This window comes from Haemaphysalis longicornis, unplaced genomic scaffold (genome assembly GCF_048455015.1).
Source record: "Haemaphysalis longicornis isolate Haplotype H1 unplaced genomic scaffold, Haemaphysalis longicornis Haplotype H1 scaffold_5, whole genome shotgun sequence".
Lineage (NCBI taxonomy): Eukaryota > Metazoa > Arthropoda > Arachnida > Ixodida > Ixodidae > Haemaphysalis > Haemaphysalis longicornis.
Window position 1 is genome coordinate 122,633,763 of NW_027526385.1, and position 24,418 is coordinate 122,658,180.

Below are 24,418 nucleotides of genomic sequence, written 5' to 3' on the forward strand. Positions count from 1 at the left end.
AGCACTTCCTGTTCCTGCAGGGCAAGTACAGGAGCGCAGAATTCTATAGCGAAGCGTCGACAACTGGTTCTACTGCTTCTTGTGCAGCGCACGGACCAAATTTTAGAGTTATTAAAACAATAAATTTTCATAACAGTATTTACATGGCAGAAGCGTATGGAATTTTACTTATTTCAAACCACATATACAAACATAAATTATCAAGTCCATTGTGTACAAACACTGTCATTAGGAAGGTCATTTAAAACTACGTGATCAATGCTCTTTTCAAGGTGCTAATGGCAGCATATGCCTCAAATCTTGAAATATCTATATGCTATGAATCAGGCCACTGTGGAATCGCTGGCTTTGAGGCCGCCGACATAATGGCTAGTGATGCTGCTCTCATGACTACAGTTGACATGACAACGGTGCCTTACATCGACCTAATACACACATCAGACAACAGCTTCGTATCACATGGAAATTGCACTGGAGTCAACAAACAGGAAACAAACTGCATGTAATCAAACAACAATTGGGACGCTACACAACTGACACACCCAACAGACACGCTCAAGTCGCCCTGGCTAGGCGTCGGATAGGCCGCAGACATATAACGCACTCCCACCTGCTCACTGGAACTTCGGGACCCAAGTGTAGCAGGTTCGGAAGGGGCCTATCCGTAGTCCACGTACTAATCACATGCAAGGTGCTTACCACGACACGACACAAAAATTTCCCTAAAATATACAGACGACACATCCCACTCCACCCATCATACTTTTTAGTCGACGAACCAATGCTTTCTAGTCAACGTATTTTTAAGTTTTTAGCTGAGGTAAAACTTCTGCAGCTCTTGTCATATCACGTGTAATCATGCAGGCCATATACACCAGCCATCTTTATTGTATTTGTTTTGCGTCACGTTTACTTTTAGTCACATGTTTTAGTATTTACGGTCTCATCAATTTTCAGCAACCTTTATGGCGCTTTTTGCCCTTTGTCGGCCTTGCGCCATTAAACACCAACAATCATCATCATCATCACTGCTAAACAAAGTAAGCATCCACTTTTCATTTCCTATATGTGAGTCTTCAATGCGGGCGAACTACTTTTAAGTTCCTCCTCATGAAGTATATTTTATTTTCCCTATACGTGCACCTTGAAGCCGAAGTCGAAAGTTATAGCAAGTAGTATCAATGATGAACAATGATTAGCTTACACCGTACACTATACGTTATTGTACGCGAGCGCATTAATGGGTCCTACAATTGTACTTACTTTGACATCCCTGCTTCATTGGGTATGAATGAAAAAGCAGGTTTAATACGGAATTTCGTAGAGGCTGCGATCGCCTACTATATTGTTATATATTATATATTACTAAAATAAATTGTACGGTTAGGACACAATAGGGAGCATCAAGACAGCAGTTTTTCAGCGAAAAAACTTGGGAAAAACTGCTTCCCTAATACTAGAGAAACAATTACTAGAGAAGGAAATGTGAAAAACTGAAACATTTAGTTTTAATTATAGTAAAACTTTTAATTAAGCGTTTTTGTTTCGTGACACCTGGGCAATAATTGTAACACCAAGTACACGCAATTTCACCAGTGTGGCAAATTCAACTCAACAGCATTTCTATGCTTTCAGAGCGCATAGTTACTCGCAAATATATTTTATCAGGGATTCTGTGATAAAGATGATTTGTCATTTCTTAGATGTCAAATTTCGGAGCTCTCACCAAATTAGAAACGAATTTTAAAGTTTTTGTGTTTGCTGCGATGCTTAAAGTACCGGGTAATCATTAAAATATCTATTGGCAACCAGAAATGTGAACGTCATAGCACAAAGATAATGAACCAAAAAAGTAGCCATGTTTTTAAACTTCAAGTTGGACGGTAATAGAAAGAAGATGTGTTCGCCTACACTACCTGCGCATTCGCCTTGCGAATACAATGGCGACTTCTTTCCGAATTTACACAGAAATCAAAATTGGGCCCATCTCCCCGTGAGGGGGACTCGAGTAAATATATCGCATAGGGGGTGGGTGTATTGCGTTAACGTTTAGTGTTTGGGGAGCTGGTGGTACTGAATGCGTTGTATCAGCAGCTTCTTGACGTAGTTTGAATGAGTCAAGGATATAAGGCGCGTTCATAGCCTCCAATTCTGTGTCGGCTTTGTGGCGCAGTGGCAAGAGCATCATGTACATTGCGTTCCGCCCCCAGGGTCGAGGGATCAAAACCAGGCGCCGGATAGTATTTTTTTATATAGTTTAGGGGGAGGGGTGCGGGCTACGACTACAGACGTCAACGCGGGTGACATCGTGAGTTACTGAAATGCTCTGCATTTAAAACATTTTTTCTAATGAACGGCGCGTGTTTTTACGTAGGAGAGAGAGAACGCAGTTTAATGGTAATTATGAACTGAGCACTCCCCTACTGGTAACGCTTTAGACACTTCCAGGTAAAGTGCCATCTGTTTGCAAGGTCATTTACTATGTTCCGAATTTTTTACAAGAGTGGCTATAACTCCACCCAGAATTTGCCGGGTACGAGAATGGGAAGAACGAGGTTGGTGGGAAGAGGGCTAGTAAAAAAACAATGACAACCCTACCGTGCCTACCCAATGCTAAATTTGTATGTTTGATTGTGAATGAAAGTTTCAGCGTATGCTACCGTCGTCAAACGGAAAGTTTTGAAAATTTTAATTGGCAACAGCTTTGGGCAAACTAAATTGTCACGCATTTTTATCGCAATTTTGTTTGAACTTCCTAAGTGCGGTAAAATCGCTCTTCTATCTGATTGCGGCTAATATCGAGGGGATGCAATTTGAGCTTCTCGTAAAGCAAGGTCCCGTAGCAGCGAATTAATACCCATGAGCTTGCGCTACTTCCAGGGCATCAGCCACTTGGGATATTCTTAGTGTTATGGCGCAAGGTGCTTCTACGTGTCTTTATACAACGTCGCCTGAAAACCAAATCTTCACCTTATAGCGGCAGGCAGAGTTGATAAAATCACGGTTGTTTTACAAACATGGGGTGATATCGCTACTAGACCATGCTCCCTTAAAGAGCACATGGTGCACATATTGTCAGCAGGTGGTGAGAGTACTAATGGACGGCTTAAGTATCCCATGAAAGGAAGTACAGTCAGAAAACCAATGTTAACTTATACTATAAATTTTGATGTAGTTTAAAAATTATCCCGCACACAAAGCAAACCTTCAGCGCAGACCATAAAAACACAGATAACAAATTTAAGGATGTAATTCATATTTTAAACGCACGTATTCAGATAATGAGCAAAAAACAAGACAAAAAAACAAAGGGTGTTGGCTAAAGCTATGTCGAAAATGTTGAGGAGAATATGAAACAGAAATAAACAATGGAACATGCGATTTGTACCACCCGTAACTGGGAAGGTGCCCACGTATATTCCTATCTTATTGTTTGCATGTTTTGCCGGTCTCTCGCCAAACAAAGCAATAACAAGAAAACACAACGAATATAACAGTTCCCACAAAAGTACTTGGACGGTGTGTGTTAACAGGCCGATGGGAGAACACGATTTATATACTAAAACAAATATTGCGCTGGCGTCTACAAACATGATGACGTGTCGTCCGAACAAACTGCATGTTGCACGCAGTAGGCTAAACGATCTTTTGTGCATCTCGTTACGTACCGCTCTTTAATGAAACGTTTTTGGGTGGAAAGTGTCAACACTATTCGTTCTTGATTTTCGTGTTTTCATGCCTTTTCTCACTACGATTCAAGTAACCAACATGGCATTTGCACACCGAAGCAGAGAGGGGGTGCACAAGAACTTTTTATTACGCGGAGAAATGCAATTCTCTTATTTTATTCTGTAAAGAAGCAGCGCCTTTATCAGGCGCACTTTTAACCACCTAGTTGCAAAAGCAGTGTAGGCATGGAGATACAACGCTGATCTCGTTCTGGAGACGTATGTTCCGAAAACCTTACGCACCCGAAGTTATCCAATTTTTTGTTTACTTACTGATTTTTTCTAGACAGGAACTTTTCGGAGTAGGTTCTGGTCATTGCGAGCATTCATTGAGCTGATTTTATTTTTTCTCGAACCCGTATCTTGTCGCTGTTTGTATTTTTTATTGTTAAATGAAAGGCGGATGTTTTTTTTACGAAAACAACTACTGCTCTGTTGAAAAGCAAGCACCATGAGCAACCACCGGTCAGCACGTTTGTGGCGTTTTGTTACATCAATACACCTCAAGGTGTGCTGCTAGCGTACAGAGCCTAAATTGGTCGGCAGTAGCTCGTCATTACGTGATATGTTTCTGCGTGGCCGCACACGGAGCAATTCTTTTCCTAGCCAATGAAATCTCCAGTTGAGTGACAAAGCTGAGCGCCGTGGTCGTATGAACTGATGCGTTTGTTACCGCATTTATGCAATTTTAGCCACAAAAGTTTCGGCCACAAATTTTACCCGCCAAATATTCGTGAAAATTAGGAATTTGCGACCGAAATACCCGACGTTAACAAGTACGCAGTTTACGTCGTTTAATGTATTGAAATTATCTTATTGAAACTTGTGGTAGCAAACGAGAAAAGAATAAAGCATACATGTGTGATGGGACGCCTACGAAGGTAGTAAAATTGTTATCGTAATTTCTTCTGAACACAAAGCATCACCGTGATGAGTTGGCTCCACGGTGGGATTGTGGTCCAGTCGACACAATTGGCAGAAGAGGCAAAATACAAAACTTTTTGATGCAATAGGCGCAGCTTGCATTAGTGGTGCATGGCTAGAGAAAAAGAATGGCTCGTGACCCCTCTCCCTTCGTGAGAGACGCGGCTGTTGCATCATCATCGTCAGCACCAGCCCGCTAGGTACACTACAGGAGGAACGTTTCCTCCACTGACATCCGACCGTTATTGTCAATACCTACCCGAGACCCGTGTTTTTTCGAATTTCCCCATTACTTCCCTCCAGTAAGTAATTGGCATTCCCCTTTTTTAAATCTGTCTATCAGTGTCCAATTCATGCCACAGATGTTCCACTGATTGACATTTAGCCTAATTATGCTACCAGCCGAATTCTATTTTTCTTATTTATCTGAACTACGATATCTGCTGCTCCAGCTTGTTCTCTGATCCAGGAAGCTCATTTCCTGTCTCTAAGTGTTACTCCAATCATTACCTGTTCTTTGGCTTTTTTCCGCCGACCTAAGGTCACATCCAAGTGGTCTGATAAGGCGCCAAGTTTGCGCCTCTCACGTCACCCCACGCATGTATTCCTGAACTTGCCGCTGAAACTTCTCCATGAATGGCAAGCCCTGATTGTTTTTCCCAGTGGCTTTAATATCTCTTTCAAGTTGGAGGGCGCAAGTACGTGCTAGAACATGCGGCAGTGTCCTAATCAAACGCGCGGGCAATGGACCCTGGGCAAATGTTCTGCGCCCGAAAAGCGATGATTGCTCAATCTGGATAGACTCGGTTTAACAACACAAGAGACCAAGGTTCAATCCTGGCCACGGGACGAGTTTTGTTTCCTTTCTAATCTGCTGCACATGTTACTGTTCCCACCGCTGCTAACCCGTACGACTTGCGGCCTTTCGATGGCGCAGGGGTGTGGTTCACTATTCCACAAAATAAGTTTCCTGGCTTGATTCCGGGGACCTCCCTCAACAATTGTTTTTCTCCAGGCTTCGGGGTTTTCGGTTTACGACAATCAGACTTAGGTCGGCAGTAAAATTCTGCTCTGAAATGTTGCAACAAACTACACCCCAACGACGCAGACCGAGGAGACTGCTAAACTTTGAATGTATGTCAGCGCCTCATTTTTCCGCAGCATTAAAAAAACGTGCCTGCGGAAAGCGCTGTACCTTCGACGACCTAAATTTTGAGCGTGAAATTCTGTTCAGTGAGTGCAAAAAAAAGCGTTTAAAGATGTGTCATGTGAAATAACAAGCCGGAATGAGTATTTCGGCATTTGAAAAATCATCCAAACGCAAAAGCTGTTTAAAATGCAGTAAAGCCAATGTCTTTCAGCTGCCTGAACCTCCATTATGAAGAAAACGCGCAATCCTTAGATATCGTACAAAAGTGAGCGTCATGGGCAGCACAAAAACAGGCAGACGAGACTTCTCTGCCGCATTCTTCAAGCAAAAAATCTTGACTTTGTAAGTAACAAACAACTAGAATTTGTATAGGGTTGCTTTTGTTTTGGTTGGTGATAACACAAATATTTGAAAAAGCATTGTTTCATATATTTTTGAAGTGCTAGAATCTGCAAACGGGGATGATTTTACCATGGAGTGCTTCAAGGTCTTACAAGTTATTCTACAATACCGGTAAACACCAGTAAATGACGTCGTAGTAATATTACTGCACAACTGCACTTGTGAGATCGAAAACACTTATGCCTTGGAAGTAATTGGGATTTTAGAATTCTTTCCTAATATGGTGTTGCTATGAGTTTGAGACGCTTCCTAATAAGCTACGTATTGAATTGTTTGTAATATTGTGTACACAGCTTACCCAGTTTCGGAATAGATAGAGGTATTTGGTTGTAAGTAATTGTACCAATTGACACACTGCCACTGTCTAATTGAGCATATTTCACCCTATTTGTGCGAATCCTGCCATTCCTGATATTCTTCAAGTAAAGTTGTGAACGCTGCTTCGCTTATTATTTCAAGATATATTTCGTTTCATTACGAGCAATATTGTTGCTTGTTTTGGAATGCAACTGGGCGTAAAATTATTGAGTACATGTGACAAATACATTGATATCTGCCCGAGCACTTGCAATATTCTGTCGAGCTGTAAAGACAGTCTTACAAAAAAGTTGCATAAACGATTGCGCTTTCAAGAGAACATTCTATATATGAGAAGAAGGATGGCAAGTTGTGCTATTTGGTCCAGGTGCATGATGTAAAAACCGCGCAAAATTTAAAATAGCAAACAAAGTTGGGAAGAGCATAGTGCTACACTCACACCTAAAAATGTTACCTAAAACATGTTTATTGATTAATTCTACTTTTCTACCAGAGACAAACTATTCCCTTTTAATCCGGAGAACTCGAATACACGGAAAATAATTAACTCTTGAAAACACATTAAAACTCTCATCTTCGTTCGTCGAGAAATCCTAATCTCCCTGACACGGCGCTATCTTTGTTTGGCAACTACTCGCGCAGTGTAATTTTCATTTCGCGCCATTGTTGCGAATATGTAGCTTTTTGTTGAATAATGGGATTCCCAATTTTTGTAAAGGTATCGTACGCCTCCAGAGATTAGAACCTTTAGTGAATAAGACATTATTACGAGTATTTATTTGTTTATGTTATTTGTGGAACAAAAATCATGGCTGTTCCAAAAGCATGAGTTCAATAGACGAAATTACAAGAAAAACTCAAATCTGTTGTAAACAGCTCTTTGCTCCCATTCCAATATTTTATTTTGTAGAATAAGAACATTGATGAACACATAATTGATGGCACTGGAAAATGGATGACATAAGGGGACATATGAAAAGGCTGCCAATATGTGAGATGGTTACTAAAACTCAAACACAATAAAATATACTAATGCTTGTGCAGTACTCTTTTATACTTTACTTGGGTAGATCTAAAATTCCGCAAATTTACAAACCCGCGTAGACATTATTTATCACCATTTGCTTTGTTTTTCTATGAATTCGTAAACATTTTGATGCAGTTGTAATGTGATTCTTTGACGTAATTAAAACAATTGAACAAAATTTTTGCACACTCTTAAATCGACCCACTGATTAGGTCGTGGTACTGCACTCGTCTCAACACTCACAATACCTTTCACAGACAACCTCAATGAAACTCCTTTATTAGGACGACACTCATGATTCATCTAATCAGATGTTCAAGGTACAATAGCATGTCTATATGGTTTTTCGGCATTACGCCGGTTGCATTCTTTGCTATTGCCACTCTTAAACGTATGTAAAAACTGTTGCTCTTCTAGAATACCAAAATGAGCTTTGAATTTAGCTGAACGCTTCAACTAAATGTAACCTGTGTGGTCTAAGGTGTGCCCACACACAGTACACTGGCGATAATTCAAACTCGAAAGTACACCATGACTTTTATTCATTTGCTTTTTTACTTGTTTATTTATTTATGTATTTATTTATTTATACCTACTGCAGTTCCTTCAGGTCCCCCGCAGGAGTAGTTACAAGGACTCATCTAAAGGAACACTGAACTGAATTTGTCAACCTCCTGTTTTTGCTTGCACTGCGTAGACTGGCTCAAATTAGCACACTTTTCATCTTTTATCCGGTTGGCAAATCCGTAATTATTTTACAAAGCGCGAAAGAAGAAAAACTACCATGCGCGGTTTGCGGCGACCGCACCAACTAAGCTGTGACGTTGGGAGGAGGGGGGACCGTGATTGGACGATGGCCAAGAGTAGCAATCAAAGAAGTTTCTGTTTCGGTTCTGTAAAACAACATGTTTGACATCCGATGGCGTCGTTGGATGGGCATTCTCAGTATCCCAGTAATCGTCGTACCGCGCTTCTGCCATGTTATCGGCAGCAAAATGCATAAGATAAGCCTCCCAGGACGGCTTGGGATCGTAGCATTCACTAGCCGAGGTGTACGCAGTGCATGAACGCCCTTTGCTTCACCGCAGACGCACAAATGCATGCGCTTTTCCCCCATACTTGGGGCTTGCCTCACTCATGCCTGTATCGTAAAAAGCGTGTTCGCACCAGGCCAAGGGTCTGTTGATTCTGGCCTGCGCCCGCTGCCCGCAAGAAGTCGGTGGTTATGGCAACAGCACGCCGACGAGAACTCGCTAGCGGCCAGTGCCAGGCTGCGTGAGTTCTACGGACTAGTTCCTGGAGCACTAAACGTTGCGCCCCCCCCCCCCCCCAAAAGGTGAACTCAGTATACAAAACATCAGCGAAAAACGAAAAAGTTACCTTATAAAAAAAAAGCTTCTACCCGCAGGGATTCGAACTTGTGACGGGCAAACCACTTGCGGCAATTTACCTAGAGCACCATACAACACAGCCACGGGCGGGAGCGGTGCCGACAGGGGAAATATAAGGTATATAATTTATAACCAGTTTACACTTTTATTTCGTTTAGTATTTCAAGCATCTTAGGTGACTATTTGTTGTATTGCACTCGTGCAGTCAGCGTCCCCCGAGTTTCCACAATAGCTCACGTCTAGCAATTGCATTTCTTAGACGGAAAAGCGTTCGCAAATGCGTAGTCGTGCTGCTGACTGCTGTGCTTGTTCGCCCAGCGCAAAAAAGTGCTTCCCGCACCATAGTTTACGCTGTACGGTAAAAATATCAGTTGATTTTATTTCCTTAGTACCTATATTGACTTCGCTGACTCTTCTACCCCTTCAAGAGGCCTTATATTTTCCTACTGGCGTACAAGTCAGCGAAGCGTCGCATGTGCACTTGTGCAGCGCTTGTGTGAAGCGACCTTGACTTGGAGCTAGATACAGAGTACAAACTAACGAAGTAAAGAAAGCACATTCTTCCATTCACAAACGTGTTGTGGCTTAGTTTCAACTGATGGAGCGAATCGCCATGGCCAGTCGGTGGCCGGCAGACTAAACGTTGGGCCGACTGACTCGGTCGCGGAAGGTCGGCGAGCCGTGCAGTAGCGCAGCCAATTTCCAGCTCTTCTCCTGCTGACGTCACACGAAAACGCCAAAGAAAATGGGCGAGAGTGCAGAGAAGAGGACAGCAATTTCGAATCGATTTTTCTACTAAATCAATTCGCGTAAACGCGCTCAGAGTGGTCGAAACAGGGCCTAAGGTCTCCGGACTACAATTTGCGCTCGTAATCCCGCATTGTTTGCAAATCACTTCAGTGTCCCTTTAAGGAATAAATGTATTTAAAAGGCAAGAGAAACAAAAAATAAAGAATACACGTGAACGGAAGCATGCTATACAGCGTCAACGTTTTAAGAGAAAAAATTTAATGTCTAAATAAGCAATTTTCGCTTTATATGACTAGTTAAGATTGCAGGTTATGAATGGCTCTTACAAAGCAAACTACACGTGTGCTGGTGATGGCGTCCGCCGGTAGTTTGTTCCAAGTGCGATGGCGGATGGAAATAAAGAGTACTTATGTATGCTTATATTGCTGTTCGGTTGCCTCATAGTCTTGCTAGGATTTGTGTGAAAAGAATGGCTGAACTGAGCTTGGAGGTTGTGAGATCACGGTATTTTACATTGCCCGTGGAAAATAAGACACAGCAACTTTATTCTGGGCATCATTCAGCAGTCAGGAAGAGTTCGAAGGTCTTCCGTTTTCGTAAGTCAGCAATAATGCTAAACCGGGAGTAGCTGGAGAAGATAAAATGAAAGCCAACTGCTGTTCGTGTTGAACTTTGCATACTAAATATTTTCGTGGGGGTTTTATAATATATCAGCGTACTCTACAGTTGGCTTAATCAGAGGTTTGTAGTCGTTACGTTTTACCAATTAGCACGTTGGTTTTAAACGGAATAATATTGTGTTTCGCACAAGGAGAAAATAGCCTTAAAGCGGTACCAAATTGTGCATGCATCGCTAATTGCATCGAATCGGGCAAGAGAGGATTATAAGTATATCGGGATAGCCGCGGCTTTTGCGCGGGTGTAGTCTCCATAAAAGTGGTGTAAGGCTTTTTCTTTTTTCGCGAAGTTGAACATGAGCAGGTTAGGCTGATCTAATGTGTTTGTAAATACCAGCTCTACTGTGGCCGGATAATTGTCCAATAAACTACTAATAAGCATAAAGCCAAGAATAAAGGAACACCGAGTGTTATCGGTAAAAAACGTTGGTTTAAAGAAACGCGCAAAGGCAGTGAACAGTAAAGGATCGCCACTTATGGTTCCTTGCCATCGTGCGTTACGTTAAGCCGGTTGATACCGGGCATAATATAATTTTCTGTATAGTTTTTACATAATTAATGATGAACGACTTCAATATAGTCTGGAGCAGCATCAGGTGGGTAATATATGCCCCGTAAAATATTTGCTTTGGGACAATGAGCAAGTTTTAACCACACTTTTAACCATGCACTTTTATGAGTATTGATGTCAGGCATGCAAGAAAGTTTAACTTGTTTTGCTTCCGTTCGTGAGTTTATTTCGCTGTGCACGTATACAACACGCAGTCCACTAGGGCCCAAACAAAACCCTATTGTTCCACCTCCCGCCGCGGAGCGGTGATCCCGAGCATTTTTGGGAACACTCCAAGAATGCACTAAAACACCACGGAGGACTACCGGGTGGGTATGACCTAACGGATTTTGGTCTCACAGAAGCTAAGCGGCGGAGAAGAGAAAGTCGCGCATTGATGAGAATAGCCAAGACGCGAGCTTTCAGGGAGGTGACAGGTCTACCACAAAGTAGAAGGCCAGGACCGCGGTCCAGATAAGAAGCTTAAGACCAGAATTGGAAATGCTGTTCCCCATAGTCGAAAGGCGTTCTAGTTTCACGTGCGGAATCAGAGAGATTCGGATGAAAGGCGGAAAACTGTAGTCGTACACAAGCTGAAAATTCCTCAAGGTCAGGTAGATGTCGAGCCAGGACGTCCTGCGGGAGTGGTGGGGCAGACAGGCACCGTCCTTTTTCCCCGGAACACGGAAGCCCAGCTATGAAACAGTTCGTGGATGCTTTACCTAGATTCGTGCTCGAAGAGATAATCCAAGATCACAGATCTTCAGCGGCGAAGAGCCTCCCGCAGCCGACGCACAGGTATGTCATACAAAGCAGTAGGGCCGTGCGTATTATCGCTAACCAGCATTTGTACTCTGCGTCTGAGTGGAAAATACTAAATTGCAGTGTTCATACCTTGCTCCCGTAAACAGGCATATTGAAATTTGCTTGGGTCATACACCTAAGGTACAAAACGCGAATGGCGTTTGTTCAGGAGTTTTAAACGGTGCCCACAGATCAATCTTGTCTACAGTGTCACCAGTAGACCTAGTTTGCGTTTGAACGAACTATATATATCGAGACTGTGTCGTGCCGTGTTCTGCTTGCCGGATTAATTATGAAATGTGACCTGTCGAGGCTTTGCAGGAACAACAGTCTTTTATGTGGTTAGGCGGGTGGGACATTAAGACATTGCCACCAGTGCCACCGTTCGTACCATTCTACGTGCTTGCAATGCCGTGCTTCACGGGAACAGGCCCAAGCCGATATTAAAGCGTCGACAACGCTGGTGGAGGTGTCACGTAAGCGGGAGAGTGAACAATGGCCAGCCGGCCCTCCTTTTTTCCCCAACGCGCCATCCCTTCAAACCATGCAACCCACGGAAGGTATAAGAGGGCGTAAAAAGAATCCCCCGGGGTCGCCGTCTCCACCCGACGCGATGCGATTCTGTCCGAGGAAGCCGCCGTAGGAGTTAACGTGTCCTAGCGTGTCCTGGCGTCTGACCCGGGAAGAAGACAAGGAGGAACGCCGCTGCCTGCTCCTTCCACAAACACGGACCAGCGGGCCCGCAGCAGCATTCCGAGATGACATCCACGCCACAGAGGAGTACGTGTTCCCAGGTTTGAGAGCTCCAGGCCCAGGTCCAGCAGAAAGCGTGCGCCTACCGCGCACGTCGGTGCGAGAGGGAAGGGTCTCTCCTCCACGGCCAAGAATGAGGCACCACCCTGCACGCATGTACCTGACCAGGAGCCGGACGAGCGCAGACGCTACCCCTTCCTCGAAACCGGTGCGGGAGCCGGCACCGTTCAAGCCATCATTGAATAAACGTGATTGTTATCTGTTGGTTCCCGTTCCCGGGTGCGTTTCTTTTCCTCTCAACTCTGCGTGGATTCCCTCAGACGGGAATCAGTGACCCAGGCCTGTAGGTGGCACTGCCGTTCACCGGGGACAAACCATTGGATCTGGAGCCGACCCTGAGGAACCACTGCTGCGCTGTTTAACAGCTTTCTCACTGGGTGGAACTGGGTTTAAATTTTCACGTGACTTTGGCTTATGAACGTTGTAGGACAACCACGCCTCGGTGACTAGTGGCGCCCTAGAAAAGAGGCAAAAAACCGACATTCATTTCCGCAAGCGTCGTGTTTTTTGCATAATTGAAATAGCAAGAGACGCAGCTTACCCTGTGCACTGCAGGTACACCCCTTCTTCATTGCTCTCTTCGTTGCGAGGTTCAAATACAATTTACATCTTTCACACCCGGAAAAGTACAAACCTTCAAATCCAAAAGGCGCAGCAGCTGTAGTGCCACACACTTTGTACCCAGAGGTTGCACTTTACACACACTGTCTGCCCATGATAACCCAAACCTGTTCACTCAGTTCCCCAAGGTTGTCGACTCCGCTATGAATCAGCCGCGGCGTATGCTGTCGGTAATGAGGTACGGGCAGCTCCAGTGGGCGAGTATCAAGTTAAAAAACCTCACGTCTTCTGCATCCACACTCAGAAGGCTCTTCTTGATCATCAGGATACCACCGCTGGCCTAGAAATATGCCAGTCACGAATGTAGTAGGCCTCCTGTAAGCCTGGCGGACTTCTTATCGCAAAAAGGTGGTTTTTCTAATTCCAAGAATATCGGCCATGAGATGTCCTCTGAGCTGCTTACTCCTAGAGCACACCCCATACGTCTTTGGCGAGCTGACAAATATTATGCAAAGTCTAGTCGCAAACGCTTCCCTGATGAACCCGTTGTTTGGCATAGAGCACTGATACTAAAGATGAAAGGGTTCCTTTTCTACACTTCCTTTAAACCCATCCTCAGCGTTTTGCAAATCCTTTGATTGTGAGCCATGGGAATGATAGGTGATTTCCATTTGTAAGCTAAGGTTTTTTATAGCGCCATGCGGAATGACAGGAGTTATCTGAAGTTTCTCACTGAGATTTGAATCTTTCTGCGACATTTTAATAGGTGTCAAAGTCCCAAGATTGTTGCAATAGGAAAGGGACCCTATCGCTTCATGGGAATGTATTCGAAGAACGCACACTTAGCTGCTTGCTTTGTTGTGTGGGCTTCCACAGCCAGGTAAAGGGCCATTCAGAGTCCATCCCATCTTTGTGCTAGTGGCGATCAATGCATGGTTGTCTTCGTCCCAATTAATTTCTTTCGCACTCGGCAGGAACTTACACATGTGATCTCAGCCATTGAGGACATTCGTGCCTTGCACACGATTCTTGCTTGGATAAACGACTTCATCCGCAAGATGTTTTGCTTCCGCAGCCATGGCTGGAAAAAACGGGATGTCATCAGGCGGTGTATGAAAAGCACGACTATGCCTTTTCTATGCGTAGCCTTACTGACTGCGGAGCGTAAACGTCCCTATTCCGTATCGTCGTTTTGGTTGACTCATTCTTCCAAAGGCACTGATAGGGAGACCTGTTCAGGCCCAAACAACCGACGGGCCGGCACACGAACGTTGCAGTAATGGAATGGCTTTATTGCATTGTGACAAAAGGTGATACAAAAGAAAGGGCTCCCTAGTGCACATACTGTATTTATAGCCACTGTGAGAGGAGTAGCCGAGGGCGAGAGAATAGTGATGACATGTCACGTGCCTTAAGGTGCGCAATACAACATCCCTCTGGAGTTAAGTGATAATATTGTAACAAAGACAAGGACGATGCAGTTGTCTTGAATGAGAAACACGTTTATTGGAGCGAACTTGAGCTCCCCCAACAACTCAAATGAATACAGAGGCGGCGAAGCAGCGGTCAACAAAGTGACTTGCACAGGCGAGTGTCGTCGAATCGATTGCTCCGGCGTCCGCACTGCAGGCTTTTTATCTTTCGGCGCGCGTGGTTCTCGAAACGTCGATTCACATCGAGAACATAGTCGATCCAAGAAGATTATTCTGGGCTGTTCAGGTTAGATCGAAATGCTCTCCGTATCACAACAGATAACGCATGCGGCACAGAAAGAAAGAATGGAACACGCGCTTCCCTTGGCACAGAGATAACACAGACAGGCGCAGCCGGGCGGTAAAAGCAAAACACAAATAAACAAACCCAATGTATGGTTCGCGGCAATATTACATAATTATGGTTGGTATTTCTGCGGTGGCTGCCTCTGTCGAAGGGGTAGCCACCATGGTAGGTTCACAGGGCCCGTTTGGAGGTCCTGACCTGTGGCAGGCTGAAGCGGGGCAACACTGTTGTCGATAGGCTCCAATGGAGCAGACGTCTCTTCCCAGGCGGCACGCGTATCATGTCGCTCCATTAACGTCTCAACTGAAACACACAACGAGGGGTGTCATGACCCCTCGTTGTGTAAGCCACTCAATTGGTAAGTCACTGGTTTGGTACGAGCAAGAATTATCCTCGGCAACCACTTTTGATGACGCGTAAAATTTCACACATTCCGACTGTCTCCCACCGTGAAATGCATCTCATGTCATGTCAATAAGCCTATTTGGAGAGATTCAGTGAACTGTTCTGCAGCTACCTTTGCTTGAATCTACGGCTTGGTCGTATCGAGGCGGGTGCGGAGACGTCTTCCTAGCAGCAACATGGCTGGCACTCCACCTGTGGTAGTGTGGAGTATGCTACGGTATGCCAAATGGAAATCTGAAAGAGCTGACTGCTCGGGTAGTCCACCAGATTTTCGAGCGATGCTTGCAGCAACTGAACAAACTCTCCTTCACCATTGCTAGTTAGGTCACAAGGCGCTGTTCTAACAGGCGCGTACCTATACTGCGCATGTACTCAGCAAATTCTGGAGAAGTAAACTGCGGCCCGTTATCTGTCACGAGCGTCTCTAGAAGCCCGAGGCGGCAAAACAAATCACCCAAGCAGCTGATCGTCTTTTAAGCTGACATTTGGTTTATTAAAAACACGTCTAGCCACTCTCAAAGCGGGTCTATTACACCCATTAGCACAGTACCTTTAAAAGATCCTGAAAAATGTACGTGAGCTCGCTACCACCGTCGGGTAGGCTAGGGCCATGGGAACAGTGGATAGGGGCAGTGCAAGTTACGTTGCGACTAACAAGATTGGCAAGCACTCACTTGCCATTCAATGTCGCTGTCAATCCTGGGCCACGAGACGTCACCTCTTGCCAACTCCTTACTTCTGAGCATTCTAGCGTGTTCTTTATGAAGTTCTTCGAGCACAACGGACTGGTAGAGCTATGGAATGACCAAATGGGTACCACGAAAGAGGCATCCCTGCTACAAAGACAACTCGCATCGTCTGTGGTAAAATGGTTTCAGGTGGTCACCTGTAGCGGGATCCGGCTAAGGGCCTATACGAAATGCAACGCTTTCTTTAACACTGGCTCGCGGCATGACTCACGTGCCATGTGTCGACACATCATAGGCAATGTAATGAAACGCAGAACACAAAACCTCTCTTCCGAAAGCTCCTCGGTCCGATGAGAAAGTGGAAGTCAAGACAAACAGCGGGAACCTGCATTCTATGACGATCACTTAAACTTCAGAATATAAGTGTAAGCTGACACAAGGACTGTCCAACGTGCAGACTCGTGCAGCGGTCGTTGGAATGCCTGTCTTCGGGTCGAAGATTATGTACTAAGGTGCGTGGTCCGTAACCAGGACGAAGGTGCGTTCGTACAGGTAGTAGTGAAACCTCTTTACTCCAAAAACTAAGGCAAGCGCTTTCTTCTCTATGTGGCTGTAGCCAGCTTCTGCCTTGAATAGAGTGCGCGAGGTGCACGCAACAGGACGACACTGACCTTTGGCATTCATATGTGACTACACCGCGTCGATCCCATACAACGAGGTGTAGCACAATAGTTGCAGTGGAGCAGTGAGATCGTAGTGTCGGCACTAGGGGCGCCGACAGAAAAACTATCACACCCTGGAAGTCAGACTCACACTGATTGCTCCATGACCAGGGCACGCCAGTTCGCAACACCCTGTTCAGGGACGAGACAGCAACTTACCGTTATATTTCACAAGCCCCAAAAGTGAGAGCAACTCAGGCTTGTCAGTTGGTCGTGGCGCCTTCGCTATAGCCTCCATTTTGTCATCTGCTGATTGCACTCACTCGCCGCTTACAATGTGGTCCAAATACTGCAGCTTGTCATTCAAGAACTCGCACTTGACTGGTTTCACCTGCACCCCCTTTTCAGACAAGCGCTTCACCAGCTGTTTCAATTTGCGAATGTGTCTATCGTCCATTTTTTCTGTTACAATGTTGTCGTCTATGTACCACGTCACTCCTTTCAGGCCTTTCAGTATGTTATTCATAGTTTTTTCGAGAAATTGCCGGAGGAGAAGCAATGCTGAAATGGAGATGATTTGCTGCGTACAATCCTTGCTGGGTATTCAGTGTAAGAAGCCGTTTCGGAGTCTCATTCAATTCTGATTGTTGCTACGCTCGGTACAAGCTCAACTTCGAGAACGTCTTACCTCTTTCAAGGACTGCGAATGATTGGTCTGCTCTGGAAAGACCATAGTTTTCTGTGTCTAAGAGTGGATTTACGGTCATTTTCTATTCACCACTTACACAAATAAACCCACCGCTCTTTATAGCTGTTACAACAGGCCTAGCGTGGTCGCTACTGGTTACAGGCGAAAGTATGCGCAATCTCGCCAGCATTTCACTTTCCGCTTCAATTGAACGTTGGAGTGCAAAAGGTAGTTGTCTCGCCTTCATAAACCTAAGCTCCTGGATATCCTTGAAATGTACATGTGGTTTCTCACCCGGAATTGCTCCGAGCTCGTCAATGAAAAGGTAACGTTACTTCTGGACAGGCGCCTCGAGTTCCGCAGGCGGCGTCATTGAGGCTTGCGACATCATCTTAATTGTATGCAGCTCCTTGATGCTGGCGCTGTCGTGCTAGATGTCCTGTAGGCACTCTCGTGTAGAAAGTGGTGGGCCTTCCTGCTTCACAACTTAGAGAGGAAGATGTCTTTTGTGGCTGTACTCCACGGGGACATTTACCACTCCTGCCGGCGTGATGAGCTCTCCTGTGTAAGCGCGCAGCCGGAGCATTGTGTCCTCCAGGCGCACGGCAGAAAGAAGGCGCTTGAAAAGGTTTTCTGGAATGTGACACAGCAGCTCCTGTATCCAGTTACATCTGCAAAGGAACACCTTGCACGGTAAGTGCTAGAAATATGGACTTTACAAAGCAGAAATTGTCACGTCATTTATGAACCGCAGCTAGTCAGCTTTTAAAGCCCTAAACTGGAACCCTTGCTTAGCTTGTCCACGCTTTGTCTTGCAAGCGCGTGGAATATGTTCTTTTTCGTGGCACTTAAAGCATATGCTTTTACTATGTGGGCATTGCCATGCTGCGTGTTTCGGTGACCCACACCGAAAGCAATTACCTGTTTGCTACAGTTTCGGTCGCGAGTTTTGCATCTTGTGGAATTCCGCATCTTCCTCGGGCTGTGCGTGCGCTGCGGCTGCATTCTTTAAAGCTGCCTCTAAATACAAACCGCATTCCACGGCTTCCTGGAAGGGCAAATGCTTATCTTGCGTACAAAATGCCTCTGAATATCGACGCGCTGAAGGGCGCATACAAAGCGGTCACGCAAAGCTTCGTCGAGAAAGGTTCCTAACTCACACGTTCGGGCCAGTCGCCTTATCTCCGCCATATACGCTGAAATTTTTTCGCTCTCTTTCTGAGTTCTGCGATGAAATTTTGCCCGTCACGCAGGCACAAGCGGCTCGGGCGAAATCTGATTACGAAGGTGTTCAAGAAGGGTCTCAAAAGATCTTGTTGACTGCTTATACTCGCAGGTCAAAGATGTCAGGAGCGCGTTTACATTCGGCCCAAATATGCTTACTAAAGTGTCAACTCGCAAGTCCCCGGGCACGTTGTTAACGCCGAAATCTGCTACAAAATGCTCTTCATAATAAAGCCGGTCGTTGGAAAACTCGTAAAAATGCTCTACTTTCCCAAATCTGAAGCCTATAGACGCGGGTTCGAGCGGCCGAAGGTGCCGTCATTGTCACTGTTGCGGCGTCGTCGTTCTTGTTGCAGCCGCCGTGTAAGTGTCATTCTTTTAAGAAACGTAATCCCGTCGCAGGCTCTTTATCCTCTTCGCGATCAAGTTGTGTTTATGTTCGGACGGCAGACGGGGCGGCACATGAACGTTCAAGAACACAATGGGTTTATTTCATCGTTATAAAATGGGACACAAAGAGAGGCTTCGTAAGTCGGAAACCTGCCATTATAGCCACAAAAACACGGGTACCAGGTTGTGAGTGTATGGTGAGGACAAGTCACATGGCCCAAGGCGCGCAATATAACAGCGACCGAAGCGAACTTCAGCTTGGAAGCAGAACTTTGATGAATGTTCCCTGGCTCACATTGTCGATGACTCCTAGCTTGTACCAAAAGCACTCTGGCGCCATTATCGATGCTTGAAACATCAGAAGTAGAGCCTCATTGATGAGTGGAGGAGCTCAAGAAATCGGTGTGGCAACTCGCATGGTAACATTCGGCTGCTGACCATTAGTCGATGATATTTTTTTCATACTACAGCCGTCACACATAGATGAAGTGTGTCGTCGCTTGCGTTGCTGAAATTGCACTCGTCAACGACACTCACATACGCGGTAACCTTTTGCAGTGCGCTTAAAGCAACGTCCGTTGGATACCAGTTGGTTGCATTTCTCTGCAAGAGTCATGTCGCTCTTGCAGTTCTCAGTCTTGCGTTGCGTGGTGCAGCAGGAAAAAACCCGACAAGAGGAATACGTTTGTCTTGTTTTGAAAAGGCAACGTGACAGGATTCGGAGTCTGCTTGTTCTGAGATCGGTTGAACATTAGAACATTGCTTTCTGATCTCTTCGGCCCAGAATTCATCGGATGTCTTTTCTCGGCACTATACCTCATTTCGGAGAAAATTGAGTATCTGGTCGAGTTCATGAGAGGAAGCCTGTCGCATTCTCGGCACTTTCATTTTTGTAGTTATCTACCACGATGTCCGCTAGGTCCAGTTTGAGCAGCACATTATTTAGCATTCCTGTGTATGAAGACCCAGTGATTCACTGGTTATGCAGTCCCCTCATGTTTATATCCACCGTGCCCAGAAGATTTCGCAAAGCAGATACATTGCTAAATGAGCTAACAGGTTTCAGCATTCGCAAGTCCTCCAGGTATTTGTGTTCGATAAATTTGACGTTGCCAAAGCGCCGTCTTAAAATTTTGAGCAAATAATTATACCAGGAGCCGGTCACCTAGGTTTCAGCAACGAGTTGCGCAGCACATCCGCCCTGAAGGTGGGTAAAACAAAATCAGCACCATTCCACTCTGTGAAGAAGGGTTACCTGCAAAGGTGGACGCAGTCCTCGGAGTGCACGAAACAATAAGTTTGTCGTAATTTGCGATGGAGCATACTTCCTAGCCAATAAGTTCAGAAAACATCTGAAGGATTCAAGCTTTGTTCTTGCAGATAAACAGGGGGCTGCCTTTGTCGCTCCCGCGTCGTAAGCATCGTACTATTTGTCTAAGCCCAGGCTGATACTGTAGTCGCAACTGTCGTTATACCATTACGAATGACGTCATTTCACGTCTCAGGCAACCGAACTGTGTGATACGCCATCTATTGCGTCCATAGATCACGATACGGGTTTTGCGTCAGAAGTCTGAACATAGCCTAACAAGCAAGACAGGTCGCATTGTGGGTTTAACATCCGCGTCTAAACCTCACACCACCACAACGGACATGCATCCATCAGCACGGGCAAAATACCAAACGCTGCGCATGCGCACCCTTCTCTCTCCCCCTATTCTCAACTACAAACCTGCACATGCCTAAACCCGCCACTGGTCATGTGTGCTTGCTGACAAGTGACAGACGCGGTCGGAAATATCCACTGAAAAACGCTCTGAAAAAGTAATATTGGCTCACGCCGGCGTTCGAAGCGGGCAAGTTAGTGTTCATGCGGGATTGATTTGCCGCTACTTGACGAGCTGAACTTGAGGCGGTGACGGCGGCGCCAGCAGCGTTCGGTTATTTTCGCGCCCATTTGTGCTTGTGTTCCGGCCAATGCTTGAATTCTTGCTCTTCTTCCGAACGAACGGGATGCATCGATCCCACACCGATTTAAAGACTGGAAGCCCTTGCGTTCTATTATTGCGTACAAAGATATGGCTGTCCATTTTCCTTCCCCTTCATGTGCATGTTGCTGTTTGTGTAAGATGTCAGTAAAACACATCAACCGCAGCAGTACCACTCAAACAAGGAGGACAACCGACTAACCGTATTAGGTCATGTAATTTCGACTTCTAAATCTCCCACCAGCCCATCCGTCATTTTATCGGTAGCCGCATGAAGCATAGCTGTTGCTGCGCGACCATTTTTCTAACCGCAAACCGTGCACGCATAAACCGGCACCCGGTACGGGCGCACACTTATGCGTGAAAAAAAAACCGCGAAAATATCGTTCGGAAGGCCTTCTAAGCTGACAAAAAATATGGGCTCAAGCCGGCGTTTCAGCTGGGCACGTTTCTCTTCTGCCGGTTTAGCTCAAAGTTAGACTAACCCAAGCCGGCAATAAAAGGCGGCGGCCGATAGCTTGATGCCTGGGTCATCCGCCCCAAATCTCGATATAGGAAAACCCCGCCTCACCCTCTGGTGGCGCTAAAGCGACTCAAACCGGGAATAAATTTCAACTAGCGTCGTGTTCTTTCCAAAATTGACAAAGCAAAAGGCGCAACACGCCCTGCGTGATGCAAGTGCATTCATTCTTGAATATAATCTTCGCTTCAGGGTTAAAATACAATTTACAACCAACGAATTACCTAGCTCACGCCTGCTGTCACAAGTACTCCCGCGGCCCATTTACACTTCTCTCTTTGTGGGCACTTATACTTTCAATAAACCAGATGGTATGGCTGCAAACAGGTTCAAAGATAGCAAGTAAGATTCCATTGATATCATCACACCTAATGATCTGTACTGGCTGGTTTTTTTAGGAGATATTTTTGCTTACCCTTCTGCAAGCAAACTTCTTTTTGTCTGCGCTCTTCGCAAAGCTCTGACGCCCTTTGTTTGTTAAAATTTTAAATGAACAGATTATTGGCTGTACACTTTTTAATTTGTACACAATTGTACTCAAAATAAACAATATTTTACGTACATTTCAAACTGCTTATTCTATAGTGCGCCTGTACAATCGCAGATATAACCCGCCTATTTTAGAGAAATATGTGTTACTAACGCAGAATAGTGAAAGTTTATTTCCTAAGCAGTAGCGATGTCCGCCAGCTCTTTTCTTCTCCATGCTTTTAAGCAGCCACCATGTTTTTCTTTGTGTTGCGTTTGTTCAATTTGCTCCCTCCCCACAACTTTTATTACTGCACTCGCCCGCTGACACCTTATGATCAACGGGTTTGTCTTATCATATCCGTGACCTGAATAGAAAGACAAAATGCCCATCGATGTAAAAGACGTAACTCAGTTTACTTTGCAACAATGCGAAAGATTCAACAAGAATAATCTTTCATTCTAGTTCAGAAATTGAGGCAGCTAAAACTGAATAGTGGATAGAACCTCATAAGCAACAAGCATAAAAAATAAACATTGCTTAGCGGTCCGTGCTTGTCATTTTATAAAGTAATTTTTTTCCGGGCCATTATACCTGTTCAAGGTACGTTCAAGCCCGCTAAAGCTCAAGTGTTTCAATGTAGCGTTTTTTGTTACGTTTTATGTTATGCTATGTCATATATGGTTTTAGGTTCTGTTATGATACGTTGGCTGTTGCGTTCAACACATCATTTGGCAGCATTTATCGGACTGATTGCTGCTTTCGCACTGCTACATTTGGCAGCAGGTTCTCGCTCGTTTTGAGGGAGACGCATAGAACCTCTTCGTTATTTGTGTATTTTTTTAATATTTCTGTGTATGTGTGGGCGCTGGCTAAAGCAACCATACTTTCTTGGTGCCTCGCTACAGCTTTTATCAGCGTTACATTTTGAGATGAATTTTCTGCGCGCCCAATCCGGCACTAAATTTTTTTACTTTTCCCTTGTTTCTTGCTCTACTTTTTTTTTCCAAGCCATGTGTCCACCTGCTCGCAGCACTGCTTACGAGCCTTTATATGCCCTGAATTGGACCCTTGAACTACAGTTAAAAAAGGCTGGGCTCCAGCAGACACGTCGTTTTAAATATCATGTTCTTCGCGGTTATTGTAATCTATTATACTGATTGATCAGTTGTAGGGTTTATTGCGCCGACGCAACGCAGACGATGAGGAGCGCAGTAATGGAGGGCTCATGAATAATTTTGACCACCTTGAGATGTTTAAAGTGCGCCGAAATACCGTGCACACAGAGGGTTTTGATTTTCCTCTTCAACAAAAAAGCCGCCGGCCGGGAAGCGGACCCGCGACCTTGTGTTCAGTAGCGCCAGGCCTTAGCCACTGAGCCACCTTGGCGGGTCAAATCTATTCAGCTGCCAAGACGTGTATATATATATATAAATATATATATATATATATATGTATATATATATATATATATATATATATAAATATATATATATATATATATGTATATATATATATATATATATATATATATATATATATATATATATATATATATATATATATATATAGATATATATATAATAAGGGTTGGCAGTCAAGAAAAGCTCGGAAAGCAAAGGAGATTTTGTGGTGGGTCATAGAATGGGTCACCACTTTCTTTTCGACTCAAAAAATTCTTAATCTCTTTCTATGACCCACCACAAAATCCCCTTTGCTTTCCGAGCTTTTCTTGACTGCCAACCCTTATTTTCTGTCTTATTTCACTGAGCCCCTCATTTCATACTTTCTGATTCGCTACATGCTTAGCGAGGGCCTCTGTTCTGGCAGTCTTGGTTCCAAAGGGAGCTTAAGAGGGTTCAACGCTGGTCGACCACTCTCGACATGTCGTAGACATTCGAGTCACGGCCCGGGGGTTAAAAAGAAGGTCCCCTTCACCCCGAGTAGTCAGAGTGGCGCTGGCTACCACCCCCAAGTGCAGGAAACAAAAATACCTTAACATAAATACCCGAGTAAGTGCTGGGGAAACAGCCCCGCCGGTAGCGTAGTGGTCATCGCACCAGACCGGTTTCTGGAGGTCGTGGGTTAGGATCCCACCCGTCGGGAATTTTTTCACCAATTTTTTTTTTACTCAAAAAATTTTTCATCTCTTTCTATGACCCACCACAAAACCACCTTCGCTTTCCGAGCTTTGCTTGACTGCCAACCCTTATTTTCTGTCTTATTTCACTGAGCCCCTGATGTCCCAATTTGTGATTTGCTATATATATATATATATATATATATATATATATATATATATATATTGTAAGGGGGATTATAGCTGGGGACCAGCAAGACGCTCGGAAAGAGGCAGAGACCAGAGACGGGTAAGGCAGTGCAGACCGATGTCTCGGTACGTTCTCTTAGAGCGAGCCACGCGATGCTGACCGTGCCTCTTCTTCTCTCGCGCAGCACCTTGTACCTGCCATCATCATGCGGCCCATAGTAGTCCTTCCTCCGGTACATA